The sequence below is a fragment of the Papaver somniferum genome, chromosome 2 (assembly GCF_003573695.1).
Source record: "Papaver somniferum cultivar HN1 chromosome 2, ASM357369v1, whole genome shotgun sequence".
NCBI lineage: Eukaryota > Viridiplantae > Streptophyta > Magnoliopsida > Ranunculales > Papaveraceae > Papaver > Papaver somniferum.
In genome coordinates, this window is record NC_039359.1 from 57,491,158 (window position 1) to 57,515,579 (window position 24,422).

A 24,422-nucleotide genomic window follows, 5' to 3' on the forward strand; every position below is an offset into this window, starting at 1 on the left:
ATTACATCAATTTCCAAATCTTGTCCTAACCAGCTTGTTAGTGACTTACTTCTATGTTGAAGTTTAACCAACATTCTCCCCGTTAAGCTTCAACCTTACCCGTGACATATCTTGTACTCCAATCAATTGTCTCATCTTTTCAAACTTGATCCGAGCTAATGCCTTTGTCAATATATTTGCTTTCTGCTCAGTTCCTGGTATGTGTTCAACGTTGATGATCTCCTTCTCGATACATTCTCGTATGAAATGATACCTTTTGTGAATGTGTTTCGTCTTCCCATGAAACACTGGATTTTTAGTGAGTGCAATTGCAGACTTATTATCAATCTTGATGAGAACTTTTTCAGGTTCGCTTCCTTTGATTTCACCCAACAGTTCTTGAAGCCATATTGATTGTTTAGCTGCTTCTGTTGCAGCCATAAACTCAGCTTCACATGATGAGAGGGCTACAATGTCTTGCTTCTGTGAACACCATGTAATAGGTGCTTCTCCTAGATAAAATATATATGACCAGTTGTACTTTTTCCATCATCTTGGTCAATATTATGACTGCTGTCACTATACCCAACAATTCCTTTTGATCCTCCTCGACCATACTACAATCCACAGCTGATTGTTCCTCTTAGATATCTCAATATCTGCTTTATTACATCACCATGAGACTTGCGTGGACTCTGCATATAACGTCTTGCTACTCCCACAGAGAAAGACAAGTCTGGTCATGTGTGTAACAAGTATCTAAGACATCCAACATTTCTTCTATAACTCTTTGGATCAATCTCAGCTTCTTCTTGTGCCTTTGAAACTTTAAGTCCAAACTCCATTGGTATCTTAGTTGGATTACAAGTTTCAAGTCTTGCTTCTTTCAGAATTCTCCTTGCATAAGCTTCTTGTTTAATCTGAATCCCATCTACTCCTTGATGGACTTTTATGCCAAGGTAATAAGTGATTTTTCCGAGGTCTGACATCTCAAACTTTGATGACATTTCTCTCTTGAACTCATTGATCACCTTAAGGGAGTTGCCAGTCAAAAATAGATCATCTACATAGACTGCAATCACAAGAAGCGTTCCCTTTTCTTCTCTTCTGTATAATGATGTTTCTTTAGAGCAGTTAACAAATCTGATTTCTCTTAAGATTTGATGTAAATTTGTATTCCAGGCTCGAGGAGTTTGTCTTAGACCATATAGAGCTTTTGATAACTTATAAACCTTATGCTCTTGTCCTTTTACTTCAAAACCTTCTGGTTGTTCAACATACACATCTTCTCGCAATTCACCATGTAAGAATGTTGTCTTAACGTCTAAGTGGTGAATTTCCCATGAGTTTGATGCTGCCTCTGCAATTAATAAGCGTATTGTTTCATTTCTAGCAACTGGTGCAAAAACTTCATCAAAATCTATGCCTGATTCTTGTACATATCCTTTAGCTACAAGCCTTGCTTTGTATTTATTGACAGTACCATCAGCATTCCGTTTTATTTTGAAGATCCACTTAAGACCAATCACTTTTACCCCACCTGGCTTATCAACTAGAAACCAAGTCTTGTTTCTGTTGATTGAAATAATTTCTTCTCTACATGCTTGTGTCCATTTAGTCGAAACCTTTGCTTCCTGAAAATTCCTTGGTTCATCATTAACAGAAAGTAGCATAATCTCACATTCTTCTGCAGCTTGAAGAACATAATCCTCCAGATACTTTGGCTTTTGTATCTGTCTTGTTGATTTTCGCAGTGGAATGGGTTGAGTTATTTCATCGATCTCCTCTTCTTCTTCTTCTTCTTCTTCTTCGTTATTCTCAGTGTTTTCATTATTCTCTTCTTCTTCTTGATTAACATCATTGTTTCCATTGGTATTGATGATTATGGGTCCTTCGCGTTCATCAATTACTTGACCCCATCTCATGTGAAACATTCCTGGATCCCTACTTGATCCATCATTAGTTTCTTTCCAGTTCCAGTTTGCTTTTTCATCGAATACCACATCTCGACTCACTATTACTCTTTTCGTTGTTGGATTGAATAATCTGTAAGCTTTGGATCCAGGCTCAATTCCTAGATGCACAAGAGTCTGAGATCGATCATCCAGTTTATTAAGAGTTGCAAAATCAACTTTTGCGTATGCTTTGCAACCAAACACTCTTAAATGATCTATGTTTGGTTTTCTCTTTCGCAAACTTTCATATGGAGTCATGTCTTTCAGAGCTTTCGTAGGTATCCTGTTTATTAGGTATGTGGAGTGTCGTACAGCTTCTCCCCATAGATAATTAGGTACCTGCATAGCCTTTAAAGAACTTCTTGTCATCTCCATTAGAGTCATGTTTCTCCTCTCCACCACTCCGTTTTGTTGTGGTGTATATGGTGTTTTGAGTTTCCTTTTGATTCCATTTGACTCACAGAACTTGTTGAACTCTAAGGAAGTGAACTCTCCTCCTCTATCAGTTCTAAGCATTTTGACTTCCTCTTTTAACTCTTTTTCTATCAGATTTCTGAAAGCTTTGAATCTGTCAAATGCTTCACTCTTTTCTTTCATAAGAATAGAGCACATATATCTTGAGAATTCATCTATAATAACAAATATGTATTTGTTATTTGCAAGGGTTTGTGGTGTAATAGGACCACATAAATCAGCATGAAGAACCTCTAAAGGCTTTGAGGCTCTGAATGTTGTTGCTTTTGGAAAACCTTGACGCGTTTGTTTCCCAACTAAACATGATTCACAGATCCTTGATTCATCGTTTATCTGTGGTATCCCTCGAACCATCTTGTTCTGAGACACTGCCTTTAAAGTTCTAAAGCTTATGTGTCCTAATCTTGCATGTCACTTCCATGTCTGATCTTCCAGTCTCATATTCAGACACAATGGCCTTCCAATCATGAGACTTATCTTGTAGAGTCTATTCTGTGAACGTGAGACTCTAACTAAAAGTATTCCACTTGGGTCATGAACTGTTAGATAATCTTGTCGCATTCTAACATCACATCCAACTTCTGTAGCTTGTCCTAAACTTAGAATGTTGCTTTGTAAGTTTGGGATGAAGTAGATGTTTGTGAGAAGCTTCTGTTCTCCGGTCTTGCTCTGAAATAAAATTGATCCTTTCCCTTAAATTTCTACAGAAGATCCATCCCCAAACTTCACTTGTCCTTTGATTTTATCATTGAGTTCAGAAAAGTAGTGTCTCTTACCAGTCATGTGATTGCTGGATCCATTATCTAAATACCAGATTCCTTCTTCTCCATCCTTTGATTCGTAGTTCTTTGGTATTAGTTTTCCTTCGTTTAAGAATACAACTTCGTGCATGAAAAGAGTTGTATCTGCTTCCTTGTTTCATTCTTGTTTGTTTCTTCCATCTTTTGCATTCTTTCAGGGCATACAGAGGAGAAGTGTCCTGGTTTATCACATCTGTAACAAATAATGTTTGATCTATCCTTCTTTTCTTTCCCTTGGTTTTGATCATTCTGACTTGTTGTTCTATCTTGTGAGTTAAACCTTCCTCCCCTTCCTCGGCCTCTGTTTCCTCTTCCACCTCTTCCACGACCACTTCCTCTTGTCGCAGAGTTTTGTTGGTAAGAGTTTGTGTACAAGAGTTTTCCTTGAGTTTCTCCATTGTTTTCTTCATCGAGGATTCTCTCTTCATATGCTTTCAATCTTCCAATTATATCTTCATAGCAAGTCTTCTTTAAATCTAAGACTTATTCGAGAGAAGCTAAGATATGAATATACTTTGATATTGGTAAACTATTGAGAAACTTCTTTACCAGTTTATCTTCATCAATGGATTGCCCAAGTGACGCAGATTTTGAGGCTATCTCTGATAGCTTTCCTTCAAAGCTATCAATAGTATCAGTGTCTTTCATCTTCATTCTTTCAAATTCAGACATTAAGGTTTGCAAACGGGCTTCTTTAACTCGATCAGCTCCGAGATTACGTGCCTTTATTGCATCCCAAATTTTCTTTGAAGTTTCATGTTCACCAACTTGTAGAACAAGACATTCTGGTATTGCTTGAAAGAGTAATCCAATGGCAACATTGTTTTTATCTGGGTCCAATGTACCAGGATCAATTGTTTCCCAAACTTTGTAGATTTTCATCAGTACCTTCATTCTCATGGCCCATACTGTGTAGTTTGTGGCGTTGAGGATTGGAACTTGTATTGATGGTGGTGTGAACTGTTTTGCACCCACAATGGTGGTTTCGTTTTCCATGGCTCAGAAACAAGCTCTGATACCAATTAATGGCAACTGCAAGATGAAACTTAGCTTATATAAAGAAAACTCTCTTTATTGATGTTTAGAAAATCTCTCAAAACTAAACACAAGCTCTAATCTTGCTCATATGATCAACCACAACTTTGGTGATCATATATATATAGAACTATGAATTCCTTTTCCTAGTCCTATTACCTTATTACATGTCTTTCCTTTTCTTAGAACTAGATGACTTCTAATTCTCTTAGGATTACATCAATTTCCTAATCTTGTCCTAACCATCTTGTTAGTGACTTCTATGTTGAAGTTTAACCAACAGGTTTAGCCGGAGTTATAAATTCAGGTTCTCGTTTACGTACAGTGAACACAGGAGATGGGAAAGCTATGCTCTCTAATGAAAGAAGCAGAGAATTAGTTGCAGAGTTGAAAATGAGGAAAGAGAAAGACACACCATTTGAGTGGGTTGTTCGAACGTTATCATCTAAGGTTATCATACCTACCTAGCGAAGTAAACTACGTAAACATTATTCAAATGTAACTTGACATGTTAGACCAGACTGGGCTTAGGCTGGATTATTCTTAAAATAATGTTGTCATAGCTGTTTGGTTAATGCATGTACGTTGCATGATCAAGGTTGAAGGTTCAAGAATCAAGTCTCTGGAGACGAGTCTCGTCGATATATAATGACAATATCCAAAGGGTTATTTGGAAAATCAGGTTCGTGCATGGAAAGATCCTTGAATGTAGAACAGGTTGCATGACTTGTTTCAGGGTCTGCTTTTTTTTCCGTTTTTTTTTTGTTTCCTTTTGAGGTTCAAGGGAGAAAAAAAAGTAATAAAGGAAATGCACATAAGAAGCCCCGTCCAGTTTGGGGGTTGTGGTTTTTAAAGGGTACAACCTAGGTTGGTTTATCCTGGAAAAACGGTTAAATTATGTTTGTCTCATTGCAAATCCAATCCCGGATAAGGATTACTAAACCTTCCTTGATTTTAGGAAGCTAAAAAGGTGAGGTTATGGTATTCTTCCAAATACCTGGGATACATGTATCCTCACCTGGGTTAGACAGTTATTTTCCTTTAAAATAAGCATTTATCTAAGAAATAATTATTTATATTAACCTATTTTTGTAGTCAAACAAACACAAATTAACCTAACCCAAGATATGATAGAATTTTAGACAAACACCATTAAAACTAACCGTTAAAAAGGTTATCATAAATAAAATTAAGATAAACTTTTCCAGGATATGTTATCCCGTTTCCAAGCTCCCAAACAGAAATTCAAACTAGACCGACTGAAGGTTATACTTATAGTAACTAAATAGCCATTTGAACTTTGAAGTCAAACTACGCCGTCTATCTTACTTCTCAATCATATATATATCCGTCTTACTTCTCTTTTCAACACATCAATTATCAACCCTCTCGTTCCTTATTCATCTGATTTTGCTTCTTATGTCGGTAGTTCGCACTTTACATCCGTTTTTCCTACTCTTTTTGTCTTAAGGTAGAATCATAAAATATGATTGGTAAATCAAATGGAAAGAGAACACAAAGATTAGAGTGGTTCGGTCACTTAGACCTACGTCCACTATGAACCCCGTAGGGTGAATATATTATGATCATCAGAATAATCTGAGATGATAACATTTACATAAGATAACTCCTACTTATACTGACAATAGGATAAACCAATAACCCTAGAAGATAACTAACTTGACTAGGTAATACAGCTTAATTACAGGATCTTGTAAACTGGCGATCCTCTTTTCTAGCATATCACTTTTCTGCATGGTTTCCTCGGTCATGTGTATTGTAACCTCGGCTACTTACGGGCGATATACTCTAATATAGAATCACGAGTATTAGCAAGTAATTACATGGGATATCTCGGCATCATTAATTAAGGAAGTTTGTAAAATTTCAGTCATATGGAAACAAGTATTTTCCCAGTACGTAATTGAAATCAAAACAAATCACGAGGGTCTTGTAAGAAGTTCTGTCAATTTTCCGAATATGATATCCATGTGTAGATTGATGTAGGGGTTAAATATAGCACCCATAGGTATCATGTGAAGGGGTACTATTATAATGGAGCGAACTACGTTCGCACATAGCATATCCTAGGTGACGGAACCAATGACGTCATGAACTCACGAGTAAAGTGGGAAGTCAGTGCGAACTTCCAAGAGCATGTTCGAGAAGATCCAAATGTAAGTGTGCGAGTACATCGCACGTAAGATCCGAAAATAGGGGCTTCATTAGTTGTCCTCCACTATGTAAAACTCCCATATATATGACCAACCATCCTTGTGTTGAGAGGGAGAGATCTTTTGGAGAATAGGGATAGAGTCTTAAGAGAGAGAAAGTTGTTTTCTCCCCAAGTCAAGGGTTCTATTTTACTTCTTTGTATTGATTATTAAACTTAATAAAATTCTTCTAAGTGTTATTCATGATGATTTCCTAGTTTGTTACATAGATTACTAAAAGGGTGTAGTAGCAGGATTACCTACTAATACATTTTGGCGCTAGAAACAGGGATTCCAAATCTGCAAATGATATTCTCAAATATGAAGGTAAAGATGTCTTTATCGCGTATATGCTGAACCGCTTTCGCCTCTGACCATTTTGTGAAATAATCTGTTGCGACAATCAGATACCTTCTTTGGCCTGACCCTGGTATGAATGGTCCCACGATGTCTAAGCCATCTTGCGAATGTCCAGACACTGGTTGATGAATTTAAGTTCGCTCCCGGTGCATGTATGATGTTCCCATGTCGTTGAAATTATTCTCATCGCCTAGATACTTCTTCCTGGTATTCGCGTAACTCCACCATCGTTATTCTGTCTTTTATTCTGAACAGTTGTGTGAATAACAAGTCAGTTGGGAACAATGCATTGATGAATGCTAAGATGAGATTTCTTTCATCCACTCTCCATGCCATTTCACTGCTCATCGTCCTTCATCTATTGGTTATATCTCGCAGGCTTTCGTTCGTCCTCCTTCGTAGAATGAATGCTTTTTCAATTCCTGGCTTTAGCATACTGCTGTTGATGTATTGTCCCAAGAAAAAACTCTGCAAATGCTCGAATGACTTTATCGAACCTACTGTAAATCCATCGAACCACTTCAAGGCTTCTCATGCGAGGCTTGCTGGAAAATATTTTCATAGGACGGCGTCGTTATCCTCATATTGCAACAAAGCTAAGTTGTATGTTTTAATATGTTGGATCGCACACGTAGATCCATCAAAGATGCTAGGAAACGTGGGTAGGGTGCATTTTATTGGTATTGTTACTAATTGTATTCGCCGAGCAAAGGGTTCCCTTGCCGCTTCTTCTATTACTCTGTCTCTTTCCTCCACCTTTCCCTTTTATTACTAATTCTCTTAGTTCTGCTATTTCTCTTAAAATTTCGCCGTTTAGGAATATGTCTTCTTTTTGCTGTTGATCAAATTGATAATTTGAGAAATGAGAACCATGGCCTTAGTACCCAAAATGACTTCCTAAATTCCCAAGTATCCAATCTTTCGAGGTTGTTGTATAGTTCTGACTTAAGGAATCAAACTCTATCAGAGGAATATCGCACCCTTACGGAGGAAAGACAAACCTTCTTGAGTGAGAAGGATAACTTTACTCGAACCTGTACTGATCAAGAGGATTCCCTTCGTGTCCTACGGAACCAATATGACAGAGATGTGAAGAAATTGTCCTTGGAGAATGAGAAGATTGCGAATAGTAAGATAAAGATGACTGTAGAAAGAAATAAACTTCACGAACAACACGCTCGATTGATAAGTTCGCATGACATTTTAAAGAAGAAAAACGCCTCTCTCGCTCGAGATGATAAGAAAATTCGCTCCCGTCTTGAAGGCATGATAGGTGATGATTTTGATAAACATTTGGAGAGTATGAAAAATAGTGGTCTTGCCTTGTCTCAACATTTCCTCTCACAGATGGAACGTAGTCACGTCAAGCTGAACTAAGAAATTATTAACAAAGAAAACATCCTACTTTATCTCTTGAGAAACATTTTCTGGAATATTTTTTTTTATCATACATATAAGACAATGGGAGGAAAAAACGAAGATTTGATTCCTTCAACTTATAAAATATACGGCTTCAATGTGTCATCCAACAAGCCAAAATGATAGGTTACCATTTGAATCCCTCTTAAGGCAGTCTCTACAGAAATAACCTTTTGTATCGTGGACGTCGAATCTCCATACAATGCATTAATTGGAAGACCGTGGTTACATAGCATTATGGGTGTGGCTTCGACATACCATCAGTGTATCAAGTTTCCGCTACCACAAGGCATTGGAATCATTAGAGGAGATGTTAATGAAGAGAAAACATGCAATTAAATTGATGTTGAGAAAAGTGAGGTGCGTGCGAATAAGAGAAGAAATTGGAAACATGACGCAGAAGAAAGTAAGCGGTGTGAAAGATTGATGGTGAATTTCATAGAAAAAGAAGGAGAAGTTGATGGCTACCATGAAATTGAGGAATCATCAAAGAAAGAAGATGCTAGGATCGAAAAAGAGAACAAGGAAGGAACTAGTACAGGACAAATTCAGATGAGGACGGTCAAGATAGCAAAAAGGCATGAAAACGCGAAGAAATCGGAAAGGGCGTAGTTCCAACCTGGAGAGTTAGGCATGAGCGAAGTACCAACATATCGCAAGCAAGAGAATAAGAAGAAAGGAAAGGTAACATGAACTGGACCTTATATGGTGAAGAAATATTTTGGTAATGGGATGTACAAGTTAATGGAAAGAGATGGAAGAAATATGGAGAAAATTGAGAATAAGCTTTATAACAAAAAAAAACATCTGAAGCAGTTTTACAGTTAGGACGCGCGACAAAACCAATTCAAAAGTACAGATTATATACCAAGTGGGTGAAGAAATGAAAAGGGGTGAAGTAGCTAATAGATTATTATAAATTATTAGTAAAGATATTCATGTTTGTGCGAATAAAGAAGAGAAAGGAAAATCAGAATTGTACGAGAAAGGATTATTAAAAAAAAAATTCTATTCTTTCTACAACAAATATTACTCACATACAAGCAGAAAAAAGAGGCAAAAATAAGACCTCCAAAATAAGACCTCACTAGGGGGCAACAAAATTTAAAACCTCTAACTAGGGAGGCTAGAGGTCTCCAATTATGGCGTGCATCCTAGTTCGCACCTGTGCAAGAGGCAATATAAATAAGCCCTAACGCACGCCATAGTTGGGGAAAACCTAGTAAGGCATGGCTCAGGAGAAAGCCATACCATTCGTGGGACCTGAGTCATGGAAACTGGGGGAGAAATAAAAGCCTATCTGGTAGAGACTCCTTAGTCGAAAGACTAAGGTACTAAGTTCTCTATTATGGAGTGTAGAAACTCGACCAGGGAGGCGCGGCACATGGTTGAGCAAAGGGTGTCGTGAGAGCCTGGAGCATACCTCGTCGCCCTTGGTAAGTCCTGGGTATGATACACTCGGTCCTCAAGAAACCCCACCTAGGGTGCGGTCTCGTAACCATAAGCCACATAGGCTGCGGGATACGAGGTCATGAAAAAAATTGGTTGTTGCATCACTGGATGGGAAGAGCCCACCCCAACCCGGTAGGGGTACGCTTCCTTGAAAGGGCAATCAGGGGGAAGATAAGGACGACACCCTCCACTAGGGAGGTGGATTTTGTCAAAGATGTTAATATCAAAAGTCTTTTACTCACGGGGGTAATTAAGCTTGTCGTATTGACGTATATTCATATATCCTGCAGAGGCAATAATACGAAAGATGATAAGATAGGGTCAATGGGTCAATACGTGAAAACGTAAAGACGTCCTGCGACTCTGTCGCATCGCCAAAATAACATCCTGAGGCAAAAGTAAGTCTTATTAACAGGAGAGGCTGATTAAGACCTCTACTTAGGAAGGCTCAATAAGACCTCACTAATAAACAACAAGAGACCTAAGTAAATGTACATATAATTTTATCTCTTGAAAATTCATATTCGCATAAAAAAAAATTCTTTCTTAAGTGGAATACATTCGCATACACATTTTTTTCGTATTTATTCTGTATTCGTGTAAGCTATGCTTTGTAGCCACATATAACTCATCTTTGAATTCTTTTGACAAATGTTTCATGAAAAAATTATTATCTATTTTAGAGCATTGCTCGGTCGAACTCGCATGTGTTGCTATGTCAAGCATGTTTGTCAATGTTAATGATCAAAACTATAAGTCTTGGTTTCTAGTCTATTATAGCTAAGTCTCGGACTAGGATAAAAAGTGCAGTTGAGCTCAAGGACTTCATGGCGATTCATCAGCCAAGTAGAAGAACTACTCAAGGAATCGGTGGAACTTCTCGACAAAAAGGTATGTGAAGACTTGAACTTATCTATCACTCAAAAGTCTATCTACTCTATCTCATACTCTTTGAGACAAGAAGTTGCATGTATGTTATATATATAGACTTTGATTATACACATTTGTTATTTCGAGCCGAGTATACCTCGCCTATCTATATCTCGAAATATGAGTTGGTAAGCTTTTCGCTTTAACCAAGTTTATCTTTACCATGTGACGAAAGTCATGATATGTTTCAATCATCTTGAAAATTGCTTTGACGAGAAATGGTGTAACAACTGTATAACGTCCTCTAAGCATGTTTCAATGATAAAAATGAAAGTTTTGATTACATAACCAATGGTGGAAATAAGCATTGTTGTGGAAACACATTTATGTATAAGTCCTATTCCTTGAACCATAGTTTGCGAATTTTGTTGATCAAGAGAACCGGAAGAATGGCGTGAACCAAGTCCGCGAACTGTCGAAGTTCTCAAAATCGAGAATTTCTGCTGGAGTTGACAAACTATTTGCGTGAAACTAAGTCCGCGAACCGGAGAAGTTCTCATACTCGAGAATTTCTACTGGAGTTTGTAAACTCTTCCAAGTAACTTAAGTCCGCGAACCTAGTCTGCTAACTTGAGAAGGTTATATATATGAAGATGATTTCTGAACTTAAACTTAAAAAGACTAAGGAATGCAGTTTGCAAACCGTGGCTATAAAAGTTCATGAACCAATTCGAGTGAATCAAATCATCTTTGCTTCAATTGTGTCTTATGTAGTACATGAGATTTCCTTGCAATTGAACAACTCTCTAACTAGTTCATTTGAAATCATTTGAACTAGTTATGGTGAAGAAGAACATGGTTGATATGGAATGCTCATATGGATAACCTTTTGATTAACTATTGTTGAACCAACAAGTACATACGTTTGGGTACGGTTAACAAACCTAGAAGCGTGCATTGTCAAGTGTGTGTAACAAGCTAAGTTTTCGATCTAACGATTGGGAAATATTAGCTTGAATCTACATCAGGTTTTCATCTAACGATGGATATTGATTGCTTTGTTACCAAGATAACTTAATTGCAAACCCTGATTTGAAAGACTATATAAGGGGAACTCTAGTATTTGTGCAAAACTAATCCCCACACCTCACGTGTGATACTAGTTTTCATACTAGAGTCGGTTCTCCTTTAACCTTTGGTTTTCTTCTTCTAAAACCAGGTTAACGACTTAAAGACTTCATTGGGATTTTGAAGCCAGACCGAAACTACTTTTATCGTTGTTATGTGATCTGATATTGCATCTTCTATCGTACGAGTACAATCAGATTGATTGGCTTGATATTAATATCTCCGATAGGAAAGATATAAAAAGTAATCACAAACATCTTCGTCTCATTGTTTGTGATTCTCCAACATCTTGTTTCGCTACCATACGATTAAGATTGTTATGAGGTGATTGATAACTCTAGGTTGTTCTTCGGGAATATAAGACCGGATTATCAATTGGTTCCTGTTCACCTTGATTATTATCAAAATACGGAAAAAAAACCTTTTAGGGTTTATCTATGGGAGAAAGATTGATCCTTTGATAGACTTGTCTGTGTGAGACAGATTTATTTATTGTCAAGTCTACGACTTTGGGTCGTAGCAACTCTTAGTTGTAGGTGAGATCAGCTAAGGGAATCAAGTGCATAGTATCCTGCTGGGATCAGAGGCGTAGGGTGTACAACTGTACCTTGGATCAGTGGGAGACTGATTGGGGTTCAACTACAGTTTATTCTGAAGTTAGCTTGGGGTAGGCTAGTGTGTGTAGCGGCTTAATACAGTGTGTGTTAAATCTGGAGTAGGTCCCGGGGTTTTTCTGCATTTGCGGTTTCCTCGTTCACAAAAATTCTGGTGTCTGTGTTATTTCTATTTCCGTATTATATTTTTTTATATAATTGAAATAATACAGGTTGTGCGTTTGAATCAATCAATTGGAAATCCGACCTTTGGTTGGTTATTAATATCGATTGATCTTTGGATATTAGTCTTTGGTACCATCCAAGTTATTCCTTGTCTCGCAGTTCTTGCTTGAGTAAATAAAATCAAGAAGAGAGATATAAACTCGTTGATATACTTTTAATTGATTGAGTCTTGTTGATTCTCTTAAAAAGTATATTCGAGTTTGTCCATACAGATTGCTAAGCGAAATATTGTGTGGTGTTGTTAGACTCCTTCTTTTTCAATTGGTATCAGAGGATGAAAACACGTTTAAGACCTTACAAGTCTGTGTTTGTAGAGATTTGACTCTATGCACAAGAGTACTATCTCTGGTAAACGCATCTCCAGAAATAAAAGTTCTATCTCGTCAAATTCTATTAAAGAGAAAGTTTCTTCAATCTCGAATATAGACGAACCTTGTGTTCTGACGATAAAGACTAACATTGACATCTTTGATCCCGATTACCCTTCAAAAGAAAGCTTCTCTGGCAATGAACGGGATTCAGCTGAAGAGAGTGAATTGATTCTAAATCTTGTTAGAATTCAAGTTGATAGATTTAATCGGTTAAAACACCATGTCAATACTCTTCTTGGTATAGTAAGTGATTGCAAGTCCAAAGGTAATGTTGAAAATCAGTCTTCGTGAACAATTCTTGAGGCTACCCTCAAAAAGGATGCCTTTGGAATTGAACATCGCTTGAGTAAGCTCTCTATTCAAGGAGGCTCAAAGAAATCCAATATACCAAGTACTTCTGACACAACTAAAGAGGATTTTTGTTCAGAAGTAAAAACGGAAGCCCCTTCTAGTAAACTAGATGTGCCTGAGATCTCCATCAATTAAGGATGTTGCACACCTAATGGAGGGAAGAAATCTCCCAACGATGGTTTTAAGACTGTTCCCTCTAATCACACCAATGATCAGAGAGTATGTCCAATTTGTGGTTCAAAATGACATACTGAACAAAAGAGGAAATTCAGAAATCCGATAGGTTCCTCAAATGTTCAAAAGCGAATCAGTCTTCCTAAACTATTCCATCGAAAAATAACTCATGAATCTTCTTATGTGAAAAAGCGAGATAATGTTGGTCTTGATGTGAAAAAAGATACCAAAAGAAGGAAGAGAAACAGGAAATTCAAAAGACATTCTAAAAATGATAACAAAGGACTATAAAGAGTTCTTTTGAACTTGTGCTTAATGGTCATATCTTGAGGGGTGTGCGGCTGTGGAATTTTAGAGGGGTTATCTTGTATCTTTAACTCCTTAATGAATGCATTTAGCTTCGGCTTTATGATTGCATCTAAATTAGTTGGTATGTATTTTTTTTCCTTTTGTTATGAAATGTCTCTCTCAGAAATTTCATTATGATCCCGTTCTTGTAATTTGTCAATTTTATTGACAAAAAGGGGGAGAATTAATATGTAGTTCACACTACAACTACATATGGTTTTCGGATCATTGTGTAAAGGGGAGCGGTTTCCATGTGATATGGAGTATTGACTAAGGTGGAGTGATACATATCACCATAGTATTATTGTTGAAGTTGTGATACAATTGAACTTTCACGCTGTGTAATAATACTATGACACTGTATAACAATAATTGAGAACTATGTTTTCTCATTGTTATAGCTACGGATCTTCAACAACGGTGATGCTAAACTTACAACCTTTGGGATCATTGGAATACTTGGAAGTGACAAAGATTTCGAAGAATGTTAAAGATTAGACATGTTGAATAGGAGCTGCTAAAGTTTCTTTATATTTTTTGTATTCCATATGTATTGATAGTTTTGTCACTAAAATTGACAAAGGGGGAGATTGTTAGAGAATTGCTCGGTTGAACTCGCATGCGTTGCTATCTCAAGCATGTTTGTCAATGTTAGTGATCAAAACTATAAGTCTTGATTTCTAGTATATTATATATAGTTAAGTCTCGGACTAGGATAGAAAGTGTAGTTGAGCTCAAGGACTTCATGGAGATTCATCATCCAAGTAGAAGAAATACTCAAGGAACCGGTGGAACTTCTCGACAAAAAGGTATGTGAAGACTTGAACTTATCTATCACTCAAAAGTCTATCTACTCTATCTCATACTCTTTGAGACAAGAAGTCATATGCTATATATATAGACTTTGATTATACACATTTGGTATTTCGAGCCGAGTATACCTCGCCTATCTATATCTAGAAATATGAGTTGGTAAGCTCTTCGCTTTAACCAAGTTTATCTTTACCATGTGACGAAATTCAAGATATGTTTCAATCATCTTGAAAATTCCTTTGACGACAAATGGTGTAATAACTGTTAACGTCCTCTAAGAATGTTTCAATGATTGAAATGAGATTTTAGATTACATAACCAATGGTGGACATAAGCATTGTTGTGGAAACACATTTATGTATAAGTCATATTCCTTGAACCAAAGTTTGCGAACTTTGTTGATCAAGAGAACCGTAAGAATGGCGTGAGCCAAGTCCACGAACTCAGTCCGCAAACTTCCGAAATTCTCAAACTCGAGAATTTCTGTTGGAGTTGACAAACTATTCGCGTGAAACTAAGTCCGCGAACCGAAGAAGTTCTCATACCCGAGAATTTCTGCTCGAGTTTGTAAACTCTGCCCGGTAATTTAAGTCCGCGAACCTAGTCTGCGAACTTGAAAAGGTTATATATCTGAAGATGATTTCTGAACTTAAACTTAAAAAGACTAAGGAAGGAATTTTGCAAACCGTGGCTATAAAAGTTCATGAACCGATTCGAGTGAATAAAATCATCTTTGCTTCAATTGTGTCTTGTGTAGTACATGAGATTGCAATTGAACAACTTTCTAACTTGTTCATTTGAAATCATTTAAACTAGTTATGGTGAAGAAGAACATGGTTGATATAGAATGCTCATATGTCTAACCTTTTGATTAACTATTGTTGAACCAACAAGTGCATACGTTTGGGTACAGTTAACAAACCTAAAAGCATGCATTGTCAAGTGTGTGTAACAAGCTAATTTTTCGATCTAACGGTTGAGAAATATTATCTTGAATCTAAATCAGGTTTTCATCTAATGGTGGATATTGATTACTTTGTTACCAAGGTAACTTAATTGCAAACCCTGATTCTAAAGACTATATAAGGGGAACTCTAGTATCTGTGCAAAACTAATCCCCACACCTCACGTGTGATACTAGTTTGCATACTAGAGTCGATTCTCCTTTAACCTTTGGTTTTCTTCTTCTAAAACCAGGCTAACAACTTAAAGACTTCATTGGGATTGTGAAGCCAGACTGAAACTACTTTTATCGTAGTTGTGTGATCTGATCTTGCATCTTCTATCGTACGAGTTTGATATTAATATCTCCAATAGGAAAGATATAAAAAGTAATCACAAACATCTTCGTCTCATTGTTTGTGATTCCGCAACATCTTGTTTCGCTACCATACGATTAAGATTGTTGTGAGGTGATTGATAACTCTAGGCTGTTCTTCGGGATATAAGACCGGATTATCAATTGGTTTTTGTTCACCTTGATTATTATCAAAAGACGGAACAATACCTTTTAGGGTTTATCTGTGGGAGACAGATTGATCCTTTGATAGACTTGTCTGTGTGAGACAGATTTGTTTATTGTCAAGTCTTCGACTTTGGATCGTAGCAACTCTTAGTTGTGGGTGAGATCATCTAAGGGAATCAAGTGCGCAGTATCCTGCTGGGATCAGAGGCGTAGGGAGTACAACTGTACCTTGGATCAGTGGGAGACTGATTGGGGTTCAACTACAGTCCAGTCCGAAGTTAGCTTGGAGTAGGCTAGTGTCTGTAGCGGCTTAATACAATGTGTTTTCAATCTGGTCTAGGTACTGGGGTTTTTCTGCGTTTGCGGTTTCCTCGTTAATAAAATTTCTGGTGTCTGTGTTATTTCTATTTTCGCATTATATTTGTTTATATAATTGAAATAATACAAGTTGTGCGTTTGAATCAATCAATTGGAAATCCGACCTTTGGTTGTTGATTGATATTGATTGATCCTTGGATATTGGTCTCTGGTACCATCCAAGTTATTCCTTGTACTTGATTAGAACTCGCAGTTCTTGCTTGAGTAAATCAAATCAAGAAGAGAGATATAAACTCGTTGATATACTTTTAATTGAGTGAGTCTTGTTGATTCTCTTAAAAGTATAATCGAGTTTGTCCATACAGATTGCTAAGCGAAATATTTGGTGTTGTTGTTAGACCCCCGCCTTTTCAATCTAGCATGCTAATAATAGAGGCAAGTATGGGAAGTACAAAAATAAAATATTATTCGCATATCTAGAAAATAACTTTACATAGAAACGAATTTGTTTTTCTTTAAATGTGCAGCTAAAAACATATAAAAATAAATCCAAACAAACACAAAGACAAAAAGAAACTAAAGGGCGTTCTGAGAAACTTCATCATGCAAGCCAACAACTTCAGTATCAGCCTCAGTAAGAGGATTAGTACTTGGAATAGAGGTCTCCACGGGAACTTCAATGTGAGGAATAGCTTGAGCTTCAGTAAAGGGAATTGCTTCATAATTTGATGCATTAGGAAGATCCTTACCAGCTTCACCATCCTTAGGCTGCTCTCCAGGAAGAAGGATTTCATTGTCACAGCTATCGTAATCATAACCGCTATCAGGTTCGGGAAATGGCCTCATTATCAAAAATATCAAGAAGCTGCACTTCTTCTAGAGGAGGCAAGTTAGCAATGCATATTTCGCATGTGAAAGCTTTATCCTTGAGGTGAGCCTCATTATCAGATAAAGTAGGATGTTTTCTTTGTTAATAATCTCTTAGTTCAGCTTGATGTGACTACCTTCCATCTGTGAGAGGAAATGTTGATACAAGGCAAGGCCATTATTTTTCATACTCTCCAAATGTTTATCAAAATCATCACCTATTATGCCTTCAAGACGGGAGCGAATTTTCTTTTTATCTCGAGCGAGAGAGGCGTTTTTCTTCTTTAAAATGTCATGCGAACTTATCAATCGACGGTGTTGTTCGCGAAGCTTATTCCTTTCTACAATCATCTTTATCTTACTATTGGCAATCTTCTCATTCTCCAAGAACAATTTCTTCACATCTCTGTCATATTGGTTCCGTAGAAAACGAAGGGAATCCTCTTGCTCAGTACAGGTTCGTCGAAGAGCAAGATGTTGCTGAGTAAAATTCGCCTTATCACTCAAGAAGTTTTGTCTTTCCTCCGTAAGGGTGCGATTTTCCTCTGATAGAGTTTGATTCCTTAAATCAGGACTAAACAACAACCCAGAAAGATTGGATACTTGGGAATTTAGGAAGTCATTCTGGGTACTAAGGCCATGGTTTTCATTTCTCAAATTATCAATTTGATCAAGCAAGTATGAGTGGTTATTAATCAATTGATTTAATTGGTGTTGCAATTCTTTATTCTCCGCACAAGCGTCCTCAGCAGAACGCTGGTACTCAAACCTTTCCATGACTCGCCTTTGGTTTAAATCTTTATATTCATGCGAGCAAGGACAAAGAAGGGGAAATACATGCGAAGAGATACATATAACAAAACTTAAAAGAGGAACGAAAATGGTAAAATCATAAAGCAACTGAGAAGCAAAAGGGCATACCTCGGCTAAGACCTCTCCAGCATGAAAACCATCTTTCAACTTAGCATTCTGTAGAATAATCTCTTGAATGGTAGCGCTAGATTCTGAAAAACCTTCGGCTTGAATAAAGCGGCGCCGAGATTCCAAGCAATCAAAAGCAGCATTGACTGAGGGTTCCAGTTGAGTGAAGATCTCATTCCTAGTTAACTTGTCTGGAATTGAATCGTTAATATCTTGACGAGAGATTCGCACAGGCGAAGCTGAGAAGGATCATTGGAAGCTGAATGAGCGAGCTGAATTATATCGAGGAGAGGTATCGTTTCCGAACCAATAACACCAGAGGCACCTGCCTCACAAGTAGTAATATTCACCTGAGATGAAGTAGTTGTGCGAAGAGGAGAAGTAGTTAATACTGTACTCATGGAAGGAACAGCTGAGGCAATTCTCAAAGGAGAAGCTATGGAGTTATCCATAGATACAGGGGATGGTCGAAGAGGAAGAGATGGGCATATCTTGCAATGATGCAACAACTTCTTCAGTAGAAAAAGTGATAGCTTGAGTAGTAACGCCCAATCCCTGGGATGTGGAGGTCATTTCTGAAAAAGAAGAGAGATTCGAAGAGGCTGAAAGGATAAGGTCCTTACAGGGGTTTTGAATGAAATTATCAGAAGGATCGGAAGATAACGGACATGTGAAAGCTTTTTCCTAAGAAGAAGTAGTAAACGGTGAAGAGGTGGTATTCGCTTGATCAGAAGCGGTTGCATTCGCTTGAGTAACAAGGACAGTCCCACCGGAGGACCCCCATTGTGCAGAGCTAGGTTTCTTTTTGAAACTTGGAAGAACCATGCGAGTATCAATAGTGGGAGGTTGTTTGATTCTTCTAGACTTATTCCCTTTCTCTCTCGCGTCATCCTGCGAATTACAACGCATATAAGAAACGGAGGAAACAATATTGTTTTAAATAGTAAGGTGTTTCTTAATACCTTGTCATGTGAATGCTTCCTCTTGAGAGACTCGTCATCTTTGGGCCTTGAAGAGGAATTAGGGTTTGGAACGGTAAAACGGGTTCCAGAAGAAGAAGTCTTGCTTCAACAATACCAGTATGGGAAGTATCAATAGCATTAGCAGAACAACAATGGCGATACAGGAAGAACGATAGCAGCAGAATAACAATGGCGGTGACTAGTTACAAATAACAACGAAGACAAATTGTACACATCAAAGGACATAATGGAAGAGATAAAACAAACCTTTGGGAGGAATCCATGGAGTGTAAACACTAAAAGGAAAAGAGAAGATGAAGATTCAGAGGAGACGAAAATTTGAAAAGATTTTGTGAAAGAAGAAAAGACTAAAGAAAGCAAAATCTATCTCCCCTGAAAAGATTAAATAGGAAAGAAGACGACCGGCTGTACCAGGTGGAAGAGGAGACGTGTCGGTAAAAAATGAAAAAGTGAGAATGTGTGAACGGTTATGCTGAAAATCCGGAAGCCTGTCGGTCAAAAAGAATATGAAAAGTTGGTAGGGTGCGGCAAATCGCATAAATGGTGCGAAGAGAACTATAAGAGCAGTTTCTCTCATCGCTCTTTCCATAATAAAGATCGCTAAGAGAAGAGGCAAAATGTAGGGGTTAAATATCGCACCCATAGGTATCATGCGAAGGGGTACTATTATAATGGAGCAAACTACGTTCGCACATAGCATATCCTAGGTGACGGAACCAATGACGTCATGAACTCACGAGTAAAGTGTGAAGTCAGTGCGAAGTTCCAAGAGCATGTTCGAGAAGATCCAAATGTAAGCGTGCGAGTACGTCGCACGTCAGATCCGAAAATAGGGGCTTCATTAGTTGTCTCCACTATGTAAAACTCCTATATATAGGACCAACCATCCTTGTGTTGAGAGGGAGAGATCTTTTGGAGAATAGGGATAGAGTTTTAAGAGAAAGAAAGTTGTTTGCTCCCCAAGTCAATGGTTCTATTTTACTTCTTTGTATTGATTTCTAAACTTAATAAAATTCTTCTAAGTGTTATTCATGATGATTTCCTAATTTGTTATATAGATTACTAAAAGGGTGTAGTAGTAGCATTTTCTACTACTACAATTGATTTCTGGCCCTTTTATTGGGTGGATGATTATAAACGGATGGTATTTTAATGCATTTGTGGGATCGGCCATCTCTGGAGCCACTGACTGGTTAGATGGTTACTTGGCAAGGAAAATGAGGATTCATTCAGTGGTAGGATCATACCTTAATCCCCTTGCTGAAAAGGTTCTTATTGGCTCTGTCGCCGTAGCAATGGTGAAAACGGATCTTATATCCTCTTGGCTTGTTGAATTTGTCGTGCTTCGGGATGTTGGTCTTGTAGTTGGTACAGCCTTACAAAGAGCGAGTACCTTGGGTTGGCATTGGGAAACTTGGTCGGAGTTTACCAAACTTGACGGAGTTCATCGACAGAAAGTGGAACCCCTCTTTCTGAGCAAGCTCAACACAGTCTTCCAACTGGCACCTTAGAGACTGAAGTGTACATTAAAAACTTGAGTTTGCTAGTAACTTCGGCAACAGCAGCATCGACGGTAGCGTATGGAGCGCAGTACTTTCAAATTTGTGGTTTTTGGTCTTAAACTTCGGATTTTTGTTCAGAGAAGTTCGTACTGTTTCTATTTTTTTGTATCCCTCGAACTACTTGGGTACAAAATATTAGTGTTGAATTTCGAAAATGATGATTTTTATGTTCAACGCATGCAACGCGTTTGTTCACTTGTTTAATAAATTGGTTATGATCTATATATGTTACTGCATGCAACTGCTAAAGTAATGCAGACTTTGAAACATATTGGTCAAGTCATAAGGTCAATGTATAAATACTCATCCTCTGTATTATTGTAAACCACTTAAACATTATACTGTGTAATAATAATACATATCTTCTAAAACATTTTCACTGTATATATTAGAAACTATACAGTGAGTGGCCATATACCCATTTGATGTTCCACGACCCCATCTACTACCTCATATGTTTAATGATGAGGCATATGCATGGTAGATTCTGTAGGCCATGAATACAATACGAGATGAATAAATAGAGGATATGACTTAAGAGGAGAAGACAAAGATTTGGTGCCTATATTCTAAAACACTTTATGGAAGATCTAAAACAATGGCTGCCTACGTTCTCTTATTACTCATGATATTATCAAAATACATTCAGGTAAGAACGCGACGAACCCTTTTTTCTTTAATGTATACAAGGAGCATGCACGCGCGTTACGTTACTATGTCTAGTTTCTATCCAAGGCCCTTAAGATCTCCGCTATTACGTAAAAGCCACCATAGAGTCCTTTTCGTATATTACATAAATTGCACCGAACTCCTTATCTGACGGCCTTCATCAATCCGACGGGTGTGGTCAATAGTTCACCGATTTTTTTCTCTGAGATCTAACGATTGTTTTTTAAAGTCAGCATATCCAACCGTTCAGTTTAATTGAAGTTTCAAATTGGTTAAGCGTTTTCAATCTGGTGTTGCTCTTATTAAAGGGGGAAAGATGTATATAGAGCCAACCCATATCACATTTTTCTTTTTGATTCGTGTTGTGAGGTCACCCTGGTGACAGTCTTCCTAAGGGTGTACTTTTTAGTCGTTGGATTTAAATATTATGAAAATGTGGGGGTCTAACAACCACACCCAACAATTCGTTTGGCAATCTGAGAAGACTTACTCCAATATACTTTCTAAAGAATCAACTAGACATTCGGACTCAATCTAGAAAAAAGTATATCCAAGAGTTTATATTTCTAACTCTTAATTCAATCTGCAATTAGCAAATAGAAATCTGCGAGCCCGATTGAATATAAGAGAAATAACTTGAACGGTGCCAAAGACCAATATTCAAGGATCAATCAATTTCAATCAACAACCAAAGGTTGGATTTTCCAATTGATCGATTCAACGCACAACGTGTGATATTTCTATTATATAACAAAATATAATGCGCAATAGAAATAACACAGACACCAGAATTTTGTTAATGAGGAAAACCGCAAATACATAAAAACCCCGGGACCTAGTCCAGTTTGAACACCACACTGTATTAAGCCGCTACAGACTACTACCAATGAACTTCGGACTGGACTGTAGTTGAATCCTAATCAGTCTCACACTGATTCAAGGAACAGTTGCGCCCCTTACGTCTCTGATCCAAGCAAGGTACTATGCACTTGATTCCCTTAGCTGATCTCACCCACAACCAAGAGTTGCTACGACCAAAAGTCGAAGACTTGATAAACAAATCTGTCTCATACAAAAATGTCTATTGGAATAGATAAATCTTTCTCCCACAGAAATACGTACGAGTTTTGTTCTATCTTTTGATAAATCAAGGTGAACAGGAACCAATTGATAAACCAGACTTATATTCTCGAAGAACAGCCTAGTATTATCAATCTCCTCGCAATAATCTAAATCGTATGATGACGAAACTAGATATTGTGGAATCACAAACGATGAGACGAAGGTGTTTGTGATTACTTTTTATCTTGCCTATCGGAGATTAAATCTCGAGCAAATCTTAGAGAAGATAGTACTCAAACGATAGAATCGGGCAAGATCAGAACACGCAACTACAAAGAAAATAGTTGTAGCTTCATAATCCCAATGAAGTATTTGAAGTCGTTAACCTACAGGGTCTCGATAGAAACCTAAGGTTAAAGAAGAATCGACTCTAGTTGATGCAACTAGTAACATACTAGAGGTGTGGTGATTAGGTTTCCCAGTTTCCAGAGTTCTCCTTTATGTAGTTTTCAAATCAGGGTTTGAAATCTAAGTTACCTTGGTAACAAAGCATTCAATAATCAGCGTTAGATGAAAAACCTGATTCAACCAAGCTAATATCTTTCAACCGTTAGATCGAACTTAGCTTGTTACACACAAATGAAATGTACCCTCATTTAGGTTTATATAACCGTACCCAAACGTGTACACCATGTTGACTCAATAATAGCTAACCGAAGTTATCCATATGATCTCATATCAACCTTATTCATCTTAACCATAACTAGTTCAAATGACTCAAATGAAACCAGTTAAAGAGACGATCAATTGCTATATTCTCATAGAATTATACAAGAACACAGTTGAAGCAAAATCGGTTTGACACTCGAATCAATTCATGAGAATTATATCCACGGTTTGCAAAGATTGCATTCCTTATTATATAAATGTTTAAGCTCATGTACACAACCGATTTTAGAAAGTAACCCACTCAAGTACGCAAATGGGTATGCATACTTAAGTAGCCGGGACGAGTGTGGTTGCGTCAGTACGCGTACGGGTACGCGTACCAATTCATACTTCCACACTCCAGCAGAAATTCACGGACGTGAGACTTCCGCCAGTATGCGTACGGGTACGCATACTTCAGGTTCCCGGTTTTGGACTTATACACAAATGTGAGAACACACTATGTTTATATCCAAACATGGTTACTTGATTCTAAACTCTTTATTTCAATCATTGAAACTTTCTTAGAGGATGACAATAGCCGTTTTCACACACTATTAGCATCAAACCAAGTTTCAAGACATTGAAATAATCATTATGAAACATTCCAGTCTACACCAAATGATTGTATCACACAAACCATGTAGGATGTTTACTTGAAAATTTTCACATGATCATATTCTGACTTTCGTCAAGAATATAAGTTGAACTTGGTCGAAGTGAAAGCTTGCCAACACATATTTCGAGAAATATGTAAGCGAGTTAAACTCATCTCGAAATCTCAAATGTGTATAATAGAAAATTATACCGTAATACGACTTATGTCTCAATATAGGAGATAGAGTAAAAATAGAATTTCCAAGTGATAGATGAGTTTCAGTCTCCACATACCTTTTGTTGATGAAGTTCCACAAGCCTCCCTTAGTAATTCTTCGTCTTCAAATGATGAATGCCGTGAAGTCTAATGCTCAACTACAAAATCTATTTCCTAGTTCGAGACATATATAAATAGGCTAGAAATCAATATTTATAGTTTTGATCACTAACATTGATAAACATGCTTGAGATAGCAACGCATGCGAGTTCGACCGAGCAGTGCTCTAACATATTAGATGGATTTGCATCAGGAGACATTATTTACAGTAATAAAAAAATTATATTATCTCTTTAATTAATTTTATTTCCTTGTTGGTCCCGTTAAAAATCAAAACTTCTCTAGCCGTCAAAACCGCGACCTGATACTAATTTTCTTTGTTTCTTTAACCTAAAAATGTAATCTTTTTTTT

The 24,422-nt window shown here is 37.4% G+C and overlaps 1 pseudogene; it reads left to right on the forward strand.

The window, feature by feature from the left end:
* The first annotated feature begins 3,773 nt into the window (after window positions 1-3,773).
* LOC113351115 lies at window positions 3,774-20,756 on the forward strand (annotated as a pseudogene).
* The last annotated feature ends 3,666 nt before the right edge of the window (window positions 20,757-24,422 follow it).